Here is a 16,911-nt window from a genome sequence, read left to right on the forward strand (position 1 = left end):
AGCGCCGCATCGGGCTCCCTGCTCCGTGGGAAGCCTGCTTCTCCTTCTCCCTCTGTCTAGCACTCTGCGTACTTGTGCTGTCAAATAAATAAATAAAACCTTTAAAAAAAATCCAGCTGCTTTTGCAAAAGTTGATAGGCTGATTCTAAGATTCATATAGAAATGTAACAGGAAGGCGCCTGGGTGGCTCAGTCAAGCATCTGCCTTCAGCTCAGGTCATGATCCCAGGGTCCTGGGATCGAGCCCCGCCTCAGGCTCCCTGCTCCGCGGGAAGCCTGCTTCTCCCTCTCCCACTCCCCCTGCTTGTATTCCTGCTCTCGCTGTGTCTCTCTCTGTCAAATACTAAAATAAAATCTTAAAAAATAATAATAATAATTACAAATGAAATAATATGATGTCTGAGGTTTGCTTTGGGTAGGTTCCGGGAGGAAACAAGATTGACCAGGGGTTGATAACTCTACAGCTGCCAGGTTCCGGGGGGTTGGCGGGGGGGGTTCTTCACACTGTTCTCCCTGCTTTGTATGTGCTTGAAATTATCCATAAGAGAAAAGGTGACGCCTCGAGCAAGGGCGGTTCTGCCCCCTAGGGGATGTTTGGCAACATCTGGAGACATTTTTAGTGGTCACAAGGGGGGTGGGGGGCGCTGCTGGCTGCGGTCAAGGATGCTGCTGAACACCCTACAAGGCTCAGAACAGCCCCCACAATAAAGGATTACCCACCCCAAGTGTCTATGGTGCAGAGGTTGAGAAGCCTCCGGTCAGCGCTAAGCTGAGGAGCGGGAGCACCCAGCTTCTGCATTTGGGCAGCCCCTCCCGAGGGAGGTCTGGAAGCGGGCAGCCAGAGCAGGTACCTGGGCAAGGGGCAAGGCAGTCGAGGCCCAGCCAGGACTGCGCCCTGGACGAGCCGGTGGATGGCGGGCTGGCTGTTCTCTGACCGTTTCTGAGCATCACCCCAACAATTCAGACAAGGCAGTGACGGACTGGGAAATCCTCCACCCCCTTCACGGATGGATTGAGCTGGCGCTGCCCCAAGCTCCAGGCTGTGGGGGCACCGAGTCCCTGCTTTCGTGGGACTGGCACGCCCCAAAGAGATGAATGGCCAAAACATCGGGGCACCAGATGGTGAGGAGGGCTCTGGAAAAAAATGAGGCACGAGCGGGATGTGGGGGTGCGGTGCTAAGTAAGGAGGTCCCATCACTGAGAAGGTGACTTTGGGCCCAGTCTTGAGGGCATCTAGAGGCGGACATAGCAGCTGACACGGTACAGACATTCCTGACCTTCAACTTGGGAACCATCCTGGGTACGCAGGCAGGGACATTTCAGAACAAGTCCCGGGGCTCATTCCATTCCCCACCACCTAGCCCTCGGCCTGTGCCGAGTGGGGGTGCGGTTCCAGTGCTCTGGACAGCCCCACCCCAAAGCCGGAGGAAGCCACAAGTTCAAGGGCGCAGGCATAGGCAGGGAGGGGCGAGGAAGCCCAGAGGATTTTCAGAAGCAGAACGCAGCGAGGCCGAAACCAGCACTGCTCACCCCAAAGGGCTGAATCATTTGGAGAAGAAAGGATTCGGAAGGGCAGAGAGGAAGCCGCGGGGCTCTGGCAGGCGCCCAGGAGGACAAGGGCTGACCCGCCGGCCGGAGGCCCCTGGGAGGGAGCCACGCACGCAGCTAGCATGTTCCCATCAGCTGGCCCACAAAGGCCACGACTCGGTCCCCGGCACTCAGGAGTCAGCACCAGAGATGCAAAGAAAGCCCCTGCCCCTCGTGGATGAGTCTCTTAGCAGGAGAGAGAGAATTGGCAAGTCAAGCTATAAATAACACGATCCTTTCAAAGTGACGTTGAAAGCTCAGAATAAAACAGGGCCCAGGACTGGGAAGTGGGGCGAAGGGAAGTGTAGACTGTGGACCAGGAAGTCCAAGTGTGAGGAGGAGACAGGGGTGCAGGCTCAGAGGTGGGGAAGATGCAGCCCCAGGAGGTCTGAGAGGAGGGGAGGGACCTGCCACGCGCCCAGGTCAGAGGGGGAGCCAGGGAATATGCAAAGGAGGAGCCCGCTGGGGGGCAGGGGATGCCGGATTCAGGAATTCGGGGTTATCGTGAGGGCATCTGGGAGCCGGTGAGGGTTTTAATCAGTGGGCTCATTTAATTTTGGTTTTACTGTGGTAGAATCCACATACCATAAAATTTACTGTGGCTACGTTTTCGATATACAGGTGCAGTGGCATTTGGTATTTCCGGTGTCATACGATCGCTACCTCTGTCTGGTTCCACAACGCTGTCACCACCCCCAAAAGGAAACCCTGAAGCCACTGGGCGGTCCCTCCACATCCTCCCTCGCCCCAGCCCCTGGCACCCAGCAACCTGCTCTGTCTCTGCAGACCTGCCTCTGCTGGACATTTCACATACGCAGAATCACACAGTAGGTGGCCTTTGGTGTCTGGTGTCTCTTGATTTAATTTCTTAGAGGCCCCTCTGGTTGCCACAGGAGAAGGAGGGTCTGTAGTGGGGCATGGTTGAGGCAGGGAGGCCAGAAGGAGGCTGGAGGCCCCATCAGGTGAGGGATGCTGGTGGCCCGGAGAGGTAGGAGGTAGGCTGGTGAGAAAGGAGGGGACCCAGGTGCATCTTGGAGGCAGAGCCAACGGGACTTCCTGCACCTGGACCATGGCAGGGAGGGACACTGAGGACTCAGGGAGGACTCAGGGTTCGGGGCCTGAGCAGCTGGGACCATGGTGGTGGCAGAGTGGGATAGCGGAGACTGGGACGGGAAGACAACGGGAGCCGAGTAAATCAAAAGTCACTTCAAGAATTTTAGAGTCACGTACAGGGGAAGGGTTGCTGCGGAAACTTTTAACACAAGCCAAGTCTGGAATGTGAACATCAGAGTGCAGTGGGAGGAGGAGGAGCTAAGTGAGATATTGTGCTGAGGACATGCACAATGCTCATCGATGACAGTGAGCCATCCACCTCCAGGTCCCTTGTGTGGAACTGGTCAGTTTCTCCTGCTCAATAGGATGTATATCAACAAGAAGGCAAGCACCCACTTACCTGTCTCAAAGCTTCCGGGCACCCACTCACCTGTCTACTTAGAGGAAATGTTTTTGGAGGCTTAGGGTCACCATGCACTGTTGCACAGGTCGGGCACTGTGCAACACCAAAAGGGTACTTTTACACAGACTGGCATTCTCCCTAGAGTTAGTGCACAACCTGCACAGTGCTGCCTGGCAGTCATGATCATTGTGGAATTGCTGGGTTTGTAAATAACGGGGCTCCCTTGAGAAGAGATGGGAATGTTTGTGAGAAACATGACAGTTTTCTCTGCTTCTGAAGGTCAAATGAACTCTGGCATTTAAACATAGCTGCTGGAGTTGCCCTAGATCCTGTGTTTTCTTTCTAAGAGGAAAAGCTTGGCCAGGGAAATGTCAACTCTGAGGTAGACCCAGCTGGCTTACACAGGCCTGCCACTGATGAGCTGTGCTATGTCACCTTGATCTCTGGGGCAGTGGGAAGCTCCCCAAGTCGCGCACGTAGGACCTGCCTCCTCTCAGGTCAGGGAGAACCCCTGCTTTGTTCAGTCTTGGGACCAACAGACAGAACCTCCCAGGGCTGGGCTGCCATGCTGGGCCATGCGGGCTGCGCGCTGCATATTGGGGATCTGTAGGGGAAGCCGTGCAGACGGGACCTGCCCTCTGGCAGCTTTATGGTGCAGGTCAGGAGAGCCCCCAGGCGGGGGCTCAAATCCCAGCTCTGCCCCTGGCTGTCTGTGCAACCTTAGGCAAGTCACTTCACTTCCCTGAGCCTCAGTTTTTTTCTTCTGCAAAGTGGGGACCTGTTGGGGCTCCTGGAAGGGACAGAGGGGTTGTGTGGAGGGTCCCCAGCCAATCCTAGGGTCTGGGCTCTGATAACCCTGTCATGATCCCTATACCCATTCTTGGGGAGACAAGGGGAGACACTAACATACACCCCCTTGCACACTCACACATTCACACACAGAATCCTAGCCAGGTTTCAGAATCCTCCAAATACCCATCCTAAGCCAGGAAGTCTTACTGACTCTTCTGTTCTTCCTTTTTTAAGAAAGAGCTCTAACATACAGAACAGTGGAGAGAATAATAAGCAGCCCTTTGCTTTCCTGCAGCGAAGTCCTGCCCGGCAGGCATCCGTGGATGGTGGGAATGAGCTTGGCCAGAGGCAGCGCCCTCCCACCCCACCTCGCTCCTCACCCTGCTGACCCCCGGGGCCTCCCTGGTTGTGTCTGTTCCCTCATCTCTCACACTCGAATGACACCCCACGGCTGTCCCACGACGGTTCACGAGAAGCCGGCGACAGTGTGGCTGTTGCTGTTCTCTGGAAAGCCTCACGTTCCCTGCCTTCCTGCCTCTGCCTCAGTCTTTGCCAACGGGGTGGTGCCCTTGGGCTCCCCACTGCCTCGTTCTCCCCCGACCCCGGCCCAGGCCCCTCCCGGGAAACTCTGAGCCCTCCTGTGCCCGGGGCCTCTTCCCATCCCCACTGTGGCCAAAGAAATCGGAGAGCAGAATGTCCTTCCTCCCTCCCTCCCTCCTTTCCTTCCTTCCTTCCTTTCATCTTTCCTTCTCCCCTTCCTTCCTTCCTTCTAGAAATTTCTAAAATACAGAAAAATGGAAGAAGAAAAAAAAAGCAAACCTGAAGTGACAACTTCTACATTTGTTCATTGTTGCTTCTCTCTCTCTCTCTCGCTCTCGCTCTGTTCAGGGGTGAGGAGCAGCGGCGGAGTGCCTGGAGGGAGACAAGTCAGGGCCTGGCGTGGAAGGTGACTTCCGTTTCCCCCACCCCCACAAAGAACGGCTGTCATCCACTTCTGCTCGCTCCAGTCTGGCGGGAGAAAGGAGGGCCCCACTGTCGTCTTAGCTGGCCCTTCTCTGGTTATTAATGAGCTCCAGCACCTTCTCATACCCTCATGGGTCAGTTTGAGTTCCCTTCTATGAACCTTGCCCATTTTTCTGTTGGGTTTCCAGCTTTTTTTCTTGTTGGCTTGCAGGCGTTCTTTGCAAGTGCTGGATACAGATTCGTTTTTGGAAGGGTTTGCTGTGAAATCTACGGACAATGAAATTAACCACTTGAAAGTGTAAAAGTCAGTGGCAGTTAGTACCTTCGCAGTGCTGTGGGACTACCACCTCTATCTACTTCCAAAATATTTTCATCACCACAAAAGAAAACCCCATTCACTTCAGTCCTCATTCCCTTCTTCCCCCGACCCCTGGCAACCACCCACCAGCTTTCTGTCCCTCTGGATTCTCCTCTTCTGGATATTTTCCGTAAATAGAACCACAGAAAGTGTGGTCTTTCATGCCTGGCTTCTTTCACTTAGCACAACATTTTTGAGGTTTATTCGTGTTGTAGCATGAGTCAGTGCTCATTCCTTTATATGGTTGAATAATATTCATCGTATATACACACCACATTTCCTGCCTCCATTATTCCACTGATGGGCATATGGGTTGTCTTCACCTTTCGGTTATTGTGAATAGTGCTCTATGAATATTCACAGACAAGGATTTGTTTCAGTACTTGTTGTCAGTTCATCGGAGCGTACATCTTGGTGTGGAATTGCTGATTCACATAGTAATTCTATGTTTAACTTTCTCACCAATTGGCCAACCTTCTCCCCAGTGGCTACAGCATTTTACAACAACGCCACCAGCCGTGTATGAGGGCTCCAGGTTTTCCACATCCTCACCAACACTTACTATTTCCCATGTCTTTTTTTTTTTTTAAGATTTTATTTATTTATTTGAGAGAGAGAGAGCACACGCACAAGTGGGGGGAGGGGCAGAGGGAGAGGGAAAAGCAGGGCAGGGAGTAGGCAGCCCACAAGGGGCTCTATCCCAAGACCCTGGGATCATGACCTGAGCCGAAAGCAGATACTTAACCAACTAAGCCACCCTAGGCATTCCCACAATTTCCCATGTTTTAAAATTACAGACATCCCAGGAGGTGTGATGTGATATTTCATTACAGTTTTGATTTGTGCTTCCTTTTTTTTTTTTTAAAGATTTCATTTATTTGAGAGAGAGAGAGAGCTAAAGAGGGAACACAAGCAGGGGGGAGTGGGAGAGGGAAGCTGAGCAGGAAGCTGAGCAGGAAGCCCAATGCGGGGCTCGATCCTAAGACCCTGAGATCATGACCTGAGCTGAAGGCAGACGCCCAACAACTGAGCCACCCAGGCGCCCCTGATTTGTGTTTCCTTAGTGAATAATGATGTTGAGCATCTTTTCACGTGCTTGTTGTCTATGTGTATATCTGCTCTGGAGTCATTTGCCCATTGTTAAATTGGATTGTCTTTTTGTTCTTGCGGTGTGGGAGTTCTGTATGTATTCTAGATTCTAGGCCCTTATCAGAAATATACTTTGAAGATATTTTCTCCCATTATGTCGGCTGTCTTTTCATTTTCTTTTCTTTTTTTGTCTTTTCACTTTCTTGATACTGTTCTTCAATGTACAAAATTTTAATTTTGATGACATTAAATTTATCTATTTTTCCTTTTGTTACTTATGCTTTTGGTGTCATATCTAAGAATCCTTGGCCAAGTCCAAGGTCATGAAGATTTACTCCTATATTTTCCTCTAAGAATTTTATAGTTTTAGCTTTTAAGTTTAGATCTGTGATCTGTTTTAAGCTGGATTATGGCTATGGTGTGAAGTAGGGGCCCATCTTCATTCTTTCGCATGTGGCCATCCGGTGGTCCCCACACCATTTGTTAAAGAAACTGTTCTTTCCTCTATGGAGTGGTCTTGTCACTTTGTCAAAAATCAACTGGGGGCACGTGGGTGGTACAGTCGGTTGAGTGTCGGACTCTTGGTTTTGGCTCAGGTCATGATCCCGGGGTCATGAGATCGAGCCCCACCGCAGGCTCCGTGCTCAGTAGGGAGTCTGCCTAGGACTCTCCCTCTCCCCCTCCCCGCTGCTCTCTCTTTCTCTCTCTAAAATAAATAAATAAATCTTTTTTAAAAAATCATTTGGCCACAGACTCTCAATTCTATTCTGTTGGTCTACATGACCATCCTGTGGCAACACCACACTGTGCTGATTGCTATAGCTTAGTTGTCAGTTTTAAAATCAAGAAGTGTGAGTCCTTTGACTTTACGCTCCTTTTTCAAGATTATTTTTGGCTATTCGGGGCCACTTGCATCTCCCTATGGCTTTGAGGACTGGCTTTTCCATTTCTGCAAGAAAGGTTTTTGGGATGTGAATAGGGTTTGCATCAAATCTGTAGATTGTCATCCTGACAATACTAAGCCTCCCAACCCATAAACACCCGATTTCCATTTGCTTATGTCCTCTTCAATTTCTTTCAACAGCATTTGTCCTTGTTGTTTCCAATTACCAAAAATATTTTCTCGGGGCACCCGGCTGCCTCAGTCAGAAGTATGCATCTTTTGATCTCAGGGTCATGGGCTTGAGCCCCACATTGGGTGTAGAGATCACTTAAATAAATAAAATTAAAAAAAAATTTTTTTTTCTCCCAGTCTATCATTTGTCTGTTAATTTTTTTATGTATTGTCCTTCAGGAGGCAGAAATCCTTCATTTTTATGTCGTCAGATTCTCTGCTCTCTCCTTTGCACAGATGTGTTCTCTCTCTCTCTCTCTCATGCATAGGAACACACTTTATGTTTGGGACATTGGAGATTCATTTTCCCATCCCATGGTCACAAAGCTATCAACCAACATTTCCTCCTATTAGCTTCCCCTCTTATATATGGTATATGCAATGTGCCTTATAGAGTTGGATCTTTAATGTACTGGGCCCCTCCTTTGCTTTGCTGTGAGGTGGATCCACCTTGTTGCATAGGCTGAGCACACGGTCCTTCTCCCCCCCCCCCCCACCCCCCGCCCGGTGATCCCACCTAGATGCCCATAACATTCCTTTGCATTGGAATGGATGTGCCGGTTTGTGGCCTGGAAAAGCAGTGAACTAGGAGCACTCCTAGCACTGGGGACAGATCATGGTGCTCGGTTAAAGTGATAAGGACCAGCACAAGATATGACCCAGCGCTGCTTGAAAACTGAATGGTATATTTTTCCAGGTACGGAAATAGAGCTACAGATGAGAGATCAGTTTTCTTAAGCGAGAGCCTTGGTTGGGGGGGAATGGGAGTGGGGGTTGGAGAGACAAGGGGACACGTCACACAATGAAATGAAATGAGAGGTGACCTCCCACGGACCACTGATGCCAACATACCAAGACTTAACTCCTGCATGGCAAGAAATCCAAAGGACGGGACAGATGGCCCCAGTCAGCATGAGGAGGTCCGGAGGGACCACAGCCTGAGTCCAAGGGCCCCAAATGCGGGACGATGGGCTCTCCCAGGGCAGGAGGCGGACGAGGCCTGTGTCTTCCCAACCAGAGCGGTCACAGGCCAAGGCTCAACTTGCCTCCAAGAAATCACACCAGGGGATCGATTTTATGGCTGAAGAAGGACGCTTAGAGAACCGACCATTTTACAGATGTTGAAATTAAGGCCACAGAAAGGCTGACCCCAGTGAGCTGGCCTGGAGCCACACCTCCCGCCCCAGCCCGGGCCTCTCCCTGAAGACCAGCCTGGGCCTGCCCGGATGCAGCAGCTCCAGACCCGAAGACCTTGGCCGGCAGCCGCCATCCCCTCCGGCCGCTCTGGCCCAACGCCCAGGCTCAGCCTAGGCCTGCCGCGGCCGCAGGACCAAACAGCTGCCCCTTGCCTTCCTGGGATCTGAAAGTGGGTCCAGAGCTTCACCCCATGTTCTCTGGCACCTCAGCGGCCCCCTGCTTCTCCGCATGTATTGGGTTTTCAGATACGCAGGCCTCTCCCCTTCTCCTCCCACTCGGTGTGTGAGTGCTCGCTCTCTCTCACTGACTTCTCTTCCTCCCTGAGACGCGCAGGCCGGAAAACCAGCTTTGCAGAAATGGTGGGGCAGAGATCTCAGACGGGGGAGGAGTGGGCCCAGAGGCCTAGAGGCAAGAACAAAGATCTTCTGAGGAACCTCGAGAAGCCCAGTGTGGCTGCGGGGCTGTGAGAGAGACTCAGGGTGGTGGCACAGGAAGGGGGCAGGTGGGCAAAGCCAAGGGCCAGGGCTGAGCCCCAGACTGAGGCCAGAGCAGGGCAGCAGGGAGAGGGCAGGCTAGTGAAGAGGGTGCGTCTGCCCCTGATGAACCCTGACCTGCCCATGTCTGGGCCAAGCCCAGAGTTCAGGGCCATCTGCTTTCCGGGGTGAGCCGTCTCCACGAGCCCCCAGGCACTGGGCCCGCGTCAATGCAGAGCCTGGGTTGTCAGGACGAGGCGCCCCAGGAACCTGGAGGGAATGCCCAAGCCCTTTAGTGCCCCCCAGACTTGGCCAGGGAAGGCACGGAGGCCCCATTGCAGTGCAGGGTGGCTGAGGGGGAAATCGGGGACCTGCTGAGGATGGTCACCAGTCAGCCCTTCCGAGGTTAGGAGCTCCTATTATCCTATTTTACAGATGAGGTAACTAAGGCTCAGAGACATCCTGCGGTTTGCAGAAGGTCACACAGCAGAGCTGGGATTCACACGTGAGTTCCTCAGGGACGATTCTCTCAGCACTTGGGCTGGGGCCTGGGAGACCTCACGGTCAGTCTCCGACCAGCAGCGACACCCTCTCCCCACCCGGGAACTGGACACTAGCCCACAGCACACAGTGATGTTCTAAATGCAAATGTGACCAGGAGCCTGGCTGGCAGGGCCATGGGCTTTCCACCTTCCTCCCCTCCAGCAAGTGACTCAGGGAAAGTTCCAGCCCTGGGGTGGGAGACCTGGCCCGAATCTGGCTCTGTCCCGACTCCACAGAGCTCCCAGGGCAGGTCCAGGCCCCCTTCTGGGCCGTGTGGTATTCCGTTGTGCAGCTCAGCCATGGTTTCCCCCTCCAGGCCCCCAGCCTGCCGCTTGCATCGTTATAACCCGTGTTATCACCAACGGCGCTAGCTGAGAACATTCCAGAGCGCGCGCGCGAAAGTCCACGGGCTCTGGGCTCACAGTACGTCCTAAGGCCGACTTTGCCTCCTGACAAGACTCCCCAGGTGACCCGTGTGCACATCAAAGTTCCAGACGCTCAGCTCTGAGGTCCACTCCTTGAAGCTGAGCTGCACATCTTTAACTCTACCAAATAAGGCCAAGTTGTCTTCCCAAGTGGCTACACCAACGCGCACCCCTACCAGGAGCAGAGGGGAGTTCCCGTGGCTCAGCATCCTCGCCAACGCTTGGCATCATCAGACTTCTTAATCTTTTCCAATCTAGCACAGAGAAAATGGTCCCGTAGTCACTTAATCCTCTTTTCATCTGATGCATTTCTTAAAATTGAGCCTCCTCCCTAGCTATAGCATCCATACGATCACCTTTGATACTAGATATATATTTTTTTTCCTAACACATATAAAAAGAGATACCGAGGGGCGCCTGGGGGGCTCAGCGGGTTAAGCATCTGCCTTCGGCTCAGGTCATGATCCCGGGGTCCTGGGACCAAGCCCCGCATCAGGCTCCCTGCTCAGCAGAGAGTCTGCTTCTCCCTCTCCCCTCTGCCTCTCCCCCCTGCTCGTGCTCAGTCTCTCTCTTTTTTTTCTCAAATAAATAAATAAACTCTTAAAAAAAAGAGAGAGGGGGCACCTGGGTGGCTCAGATGGTTAAGCGTCTGCCTTCGGCTCAGGTCATCATCCCAGGGTCCTGGGATCAAGTCCTGCATCGGGCTCCCTGCTCGGCGGGGAGCCTGCTTCTCCCTCTGCCTCTGCCTCTCTCTCTCTCTCTCTGACTCTCATGAATAAATAAATAAAACATTAAAAAAGAGAGAGAGAGAGAGAGACACCTAACTCTGCAAGTGGGTCCTCTTACATCAATGAAAATCATACCCCCACAGCACATGGGAGAACCAGGGGTCCCCACGGCAGACCTCTCCCCCCGCCCGCGCCCCACCCTCACCCCTCCGGAGCTGTGACTGCGCGGCTCACATAGGCGGGCGGCCTGCATGGCAGGAGAGAGCGCGGGGCGCACCGGAGGGGCCCTTGGGTCTGGCCTTGCCGTGGCCCCAGCGTGGCTGAGCGGGGGGTGGGGTGCCCTCGGGACAGCACTTAGCAGCGTACCAGCTGCGCCAGGAGGCCAGCACTCTCCGCTGAAGCACTGTGTGACGGGGACAGGCACGGCGGGCCTCAGCTGGCCCTCGAGAGGGGCATCCAGGGTGGAATAGCTCGAGCTGCCCCTGGTTCCCGGCGCCGGTCAAGAAGAGCCACTTCTGGGAAGAGAGTCGGCCTCGGGCTCCCAGGCCCGGAACAGTGGGTGGCTCCCCGTCTCCTCCGTGCCCTGGGGCACCTCGCCCCGCTGGGTCTGGCCCTCAGGAGGGTCCATGGTCACTATCCAGCCCAGCCTGCCCCAAGCACTTGTCCTGCTGAGCCCATGCATCCTGAGCACATTTGGGGAGATCCGCTGCAAGGACTAAGGACACAGCCGGGGGGGGGGAGGTGACAGGAGCCACCTTGCAGCTTTTTGGGGTCCAGCCTGCTGCTTTGTAACTGTGTGCACAGGTGGCCGACTCCTGTTCTGGACTGGGGGACAGGGCTGGGAATGCCTCAGGGACCGCGGGAGGAGTAAATGACGCCACGTATGCAAAGCGCCTGGCACTGGGTCCGCCCCCGGGGGCTCGGCGGTGTCTCGGGCTGAGTCCCCTCAGAAGCAGACGCTAAGACGAGGATGCCTGAGCAGTCATTTATGTGGGAGGGGACCTCCCCCCCATCCCCACCCCCTTAGAGCTCCTGGCATCCGAGCCTGCCCCTCTCCCAGGCTGAGAGAACCCCAGGCAATGCAAGGGCCAGGGGGCAGGTGCGCGGGGAGGGCAGCTCTGGATGTGGGCAGGCCTGGCCCCATTCCTGATTCTGCCGCTTCATGAGAGCCCCGCCTGGGAAGTTGTTGGCATTCGGTGACCCGAGGGGAAGAGGCCCCACTGGGCCACGCAGCGAGGACAGAAGCCAGGCCCTGCCAGCACCACGGCCCTCCTTCTTTCTCTGACCACCGCCCCCGCCCGCTGAGAGGCATCCTTATGTACTGGTGAGCATGTAGGATTAACACGGGGGTCCTGACAACCAGGACGGGAGCAGCTCACTGGCCAACACCAGCTTCTTCCCCGAGCTGTCAGATGCGCAGCTTTAGCCAGAAAAACAGAAGCGGCCGCCAAATCCTTGCTGTTCCTGCCTTGCTTTGGGGACGTGAGCCAGTATTTGACACTCATCACGGCACACACATCTGTCCTCAGAGCGAGATCTGTTGGCGTCCCGTTCGCTCTCTGGGCGACTGAACAATGTATGAGCTGGTCAACTGTGTCAGGCTGAGGCCGAGCCCGCACAGCTGCCTGTCATCTCTCTTGGGCCTCTGCCTCAATGTCCCCCTTCCTGCAATAGCACCTCCACCCTCTTGGACACTCTCCAGACAGGCTGAAGAATGGCCGCCAAAAGATGTCCCCATCCTAATCCTGGGAACCTGTGAAGGTCACCTTGTAGGGCAAAAAAAAAGGGGGGGGAGGGAGGCTTTGCAGGTGTGTGAGGAGGTTGTCCTGGATTATTGGGGTGGGTGGGCCCTCATTGCAGCCACGTGTGTCCTTATAAGAGGGAGGCAGAGGGAGATGAGAAGACACTGGCTAGGAAGACTGCAGTGATGTGGCCACCGGCCAAGGAAGGCCGGGGTCACCAGAAGCTGGAAGAGGCGAGGGACGGATTCTCCCCTAGAGCCTGGGGTGGGCAGGTGGTGGGGGGAACACAGCCCTGCCGGCACCTTGTTTGGCCTGGAGACACCGATTTGGACTTCTGGCCTCCAGACCTGCAACAGGATACGTTTCCGTGGCTTGGAGCAGTGCATTATACTATGAGCAAACACACCCTCTAACTCCTTATTCTGCTTTACCAACCGCCGTCACAAGCTCTCCTTTATCGAGTGTATGTCATTCCCGACGAGAACGGGAGCTCCACGAGGGCAGGATTGTGAGCGCCTTGTTTTCCACTGGGCCCCAGGGCTAGCAGTGGCCGGCCCAGGACGGATGCCTGGATGCCTGAGTGAATTAACCAGTATGTTTCCACTTCCCACATGTAATAATCATTTTTATAGAAATGTGTGCTTAGGTGCATGCTTAGGAAAAAAAAAAAAAACCTCCTGAGGGAACACCTGGGTGGCGCAGTCGGTAAGGTATCTGACTCTTGGTTTCGGCTCAGGTCATGATCTCAGGGTTGTGAGATTGAGTCCCGCGTCGGGCTGGGCGCTCGGCGAGGAGTCTGCTTGGGATTCTCTCTCCCTCTCCTTCTGCTCCTCTCACTCGTGCTCTCTCTCTCTCTGAAATAAATAAATAAATCTTTAAAAAAAAATCCTGAGGGCATCCACAGCAACCTCCTAACAGCACTTACCACTGCGAACAGAACTAACTACGGACGGAAGGCTCCGCGGTCTAACGGTAAGCACTTTGAGGAATTTAAGAACCTGCTTATTTTAGGCAATCTAAGGTCCCGCCATGGGATTGAGGGACTCGGATAAGAGAAGGGGCCCCCAGAGGCTCTTGGGAATCATCTACACGTTGAGAAGTGGACTCTGGTGAACTCGGAATTCTCACGGAGCACATCTTACCCATTTATGAGCGCAGGCATGTTTCACTGACCACGTGCTCCCGGCCAGGCCCTGTGGACTGATTCCAGTCCTCGCCGCAGGATTTCAAGATGGAACCAGTTCCTGACTTAATGGGGGAGGAAACAGACTCAATGTCACGCACGGGAAGCTCGCAGAGCTGACACTGGCCTTCGGATCAGCTCTGACCCTTCTCACGAAGCCATGCTGTGTCCCCCACAGCTGAGCGCATGGCTGGTCTCTGGAGGATTTTCCACCCTTGGGCCATTTCTGAGAACTGAAACCCTGGCCTCTCCCCATTTGTTGCCAGTGCTCCAAAAAAACGGGAAAGGGTTTTCGATTCGGCCCCAACACCGGGCGAATAGTGCCACCTGGTGGACGACAAAGACACTACAGGCACTGCGAGCGCCGTGGGGACCGGTCCCAGGTGTCCGTGAGATTCAAAGCCAAGGGCAGAGTTGTTCTCTTTGAATTCATAAAAGGGATAGGAGAGAAGGCCCTGTGTATTATCACAGATGAAAATCAGAGGGCTGGTCCCTCCTGGGTGCTTCTGACAGCGAAGCCGAACTTTGGAGGTGCACAAGCATCCAACTCCAACTCTTGAGTTCCCTCCACAGTATCCTGCCAAGAGATCATCCCGCCTGGGCTTAAATACTTCCAGGGATGAGGCGCTCACTCCCTGCGTGTCTTCTTTACAAATTCTTCTCTTCTCTCCTGATAACACCCACTCTTTTCTCCTCCTCTTACCTTCATAGAGTTCATCTGACCTCTCTCCCCTCTGACAGCCCCTCAGAAGTCCAGAAGAATCTCCACTCAGGCTGGGCTTCCTCCATCATCACTCCTGGGTCCTGAACCTGGCTCTTCTCCCCAACATTGCTCTCCTCGTTTTAAGTGCTGGTATTTTTAGGGAGTGAGAAGTGAGGGGCAGGCACACCACCCTTTGGCTATTTCTTCTAGCAGGCATGCTCTTCCCCCGACACCTCCCAAGGCTAGAATCTTCACCATGCAGGTCTCAACTCAGATGTCACCTACTCGGCAAGGCCTTCCCTGACCTCCACAGGCTAAAACAGCCTCCCCAGTCACACTTCTGCCAATTCCCTGCTTGATACTCTGCAGAGGCTTCTTACTATCTACAATTACATAGCAAGTTTGCCATCTGCCCGCCTCCATCCTGGGCCATGAACCTCACAATGTCAAGGGCTTTGTCTGCTGTGTTAGGTGCTAAGTCTGGGGCCCTGGGAATAGCAGATGATCCATAAACACTGCGTTTGCTCACTTGAATCTCTCCAAGCCTGGGAGCAAAGCCGGGCTATGGCTCCAATGGGGTGTCTCAGAAGTAGACCCCGAGACAAGGACCTGAGGGCAAATAGTTATTTTTCGAGGTTGTTATGGATTGCGTGGTGTCCCCCAAAATTCATATGTTGAAGTCCTAACCCCCAGCACCTCAGAATGAGACCTTATTTGGAGACAGGGGCTTTTTATAGAGGTGATCAAGGTAAGTCATTAGTTATAATTTCATTAGTCATAATGAGGTCATGAGGGCAGGCCCTACTCCAATATGACTGGTGTCCTTATAAAAAGAAGAAATTTGGACACAGAGACGGACATGCACTGGCAGAAGACAATATGAAGAGACACAGGGAGAAGACAGCCAACTGCAAGCCAAGGGGAGAGGCCTGGAAAGGGCCCCTCCCTCACAGCCTCAGAAGGAACCAGTCTGCCAGCACCCTGATGGGACTTCTGGCCACCATAACGGTGAGGCAGGAAGCTTCTGTTGTCTGAGCCCCAGCCTGTGGTAGTTTGTTATGGCGGGCCTCGGAAGCTTGCACGGGCATCCACAGAAACTACCACAGTCAGGAGTTTGGATCCCCACTTACAGGGGAGAAAGCCAAGGCTGGAGGTGGGAGTGACTTGTCCATGGCCACCTACAACCAGGCCAAGGACTCAAGTCTCTGAACTCAAGATCAGGTTAGAACAAGCCCCCATCCCAAGACCCCAGACACAGTGCCTGAATGACTGAGTTACCACATGATCCAGCAATTCTACTCCTAAGTGGGTACTCAAGAGAACTGAAAGCAGTGTCTGTACAAAAACATACATGAATGTTCTTGGCAGCACTGTTTGCAACAATCCAAGTGTCCATCAGTGGATGAATGGATAAACAAAACGTGGCGCATCCGTAAGTGGGATATTCTTCAGCCATAAAAAGGAATCGAGTACTGACACACACTACAACAGGGATGGACCTGAAAATCACTGTCCTGGGCAGGGTGGGGGTGGGGGCGCTTGGGTTTTCAGTAGGTTGGGTGTCTGACTTAGTTTCAGCTCAGGTCATGATCTCAGGGTCCTGGGATTGGGCCCTGCATTGGACTCTACACTAGACAGGGAGTCTGCTTGAGGTTCTCTCTCTCCCTCTCCCTCTGCCCCTCCCCCTGCATGCTTGCTCTCTCTCTCTCAACTAAATAAATAAATCTTTAAAAACAAAAACACCGGGGCGCCTGGGTGGCTCAGGCGTTAAGCGTCTGCCTTCGGCTCAGGTCATGATCCCAGGGTCCTGGGATCGAGTCCCGCATCGGGCTCCCTGCTCAGCGGGAAGCCTGCTTCTCCCTCTCCCACTCCCCCTGCTTGTGTTCCCTCTCTCGCTGTCTCTCTCTGTGTCAGATAAATAAATACAATCTTAAAAAAATAAAAAATAAATAAAAACAAAAATACCGTCCTAAGCAGAAGAAGCAGGCACAAAAAGTTGCATAATGCATGATTCCATTTATGTGAAATGTCCAGAACAGGCAAATCCGTAGAGACTGAAAGTGGGTTAGTGTTCCCAGGATATGGATGGGAGGGGCCATGGGGAGGCACAGGCTTTCTTTGAAGGGTGATGAAAATGTTCTCGAACTAGACAGGGGTGGTTGTACATTGCGAATATACTAAACATCACAGAAAAAAATTATTTTTTTAAGATTTTATTTATTTATTTGTCAGAGAGAGAGAGCACGAGTGAGGGAGAGCAGAGGGAGAGGGAGAAGCAGGCTCCCCGCCGAGCAGGGAGCCCGATGCGGGACTCGATCCCAGGACCCTGGGATCATGACCTGAGCTGAAGGCAGACGCTTAACTGACTGAGCCACCCAGGCGTCCCTGAAAAAAATTTTTTTAAAGAAAAGAAAAGCAGAAAGGGCCTAGCAGGCAAGGGAAACGGTAGCATCGAAGACCTCGAGACCTGGGGCGCCTGGGTGGCTCAGTTGGTTAAGCAACTGCCTTCAGCTCAGGTCATGATCCTGGAGTCCCGGGATCGAGTCCCGCATCGGGCTC

General features: G+C 53.5%; 2 protein-coding genes across 3 annotated transcripts in view; one reads left to right on the plus strand and one right to left on the minus strand.

The window, feature by feature from the left end:
- Positions 1-4,868, minus strand: part of PEMT (phosphatidylethanolamine N-methyltransferase) — a 98,127-nt gene extending 93,259 nt beyond the window's left edge. For both annotated transcript variants that reach the window (XM_081805584.1, XM_081805585.1), the window contains exon 1: positions 4,654-4,868. The gene's annotated coding sequence lies outside the window, so the exon portion shown is untranslated. The remainder of the gene's footprint in view (positions 1-4,653) is intronic.
- MPRIP (myosin phosphatase Rho interacting protein) overlaps positions 1-16,911 on the plus strand; it is a 574,668-nt gene that overhangs the window by 478,121 nt on the left and 79,636 nt on the right. The gene's annotated exons all lie outside the window — the stretch shown is intronic.

The sequence above is a fragment of the Leptonychotes weddellii genome, chromosome 15 (genome assembly GCF_054177405.1).
Source record: "Leptonychotes weddellii isolate Sample4059 chromosome 15, ASM5417740v2, whole genome shotgun sequence".
NCBI classification, from domain to species: domain Eukaryota; kingdom Metazoa; phylum Chordata; class Mammalia; order Carnivora; family Phocidae; genus Leptonychotes; species Leptonychotes weddellii.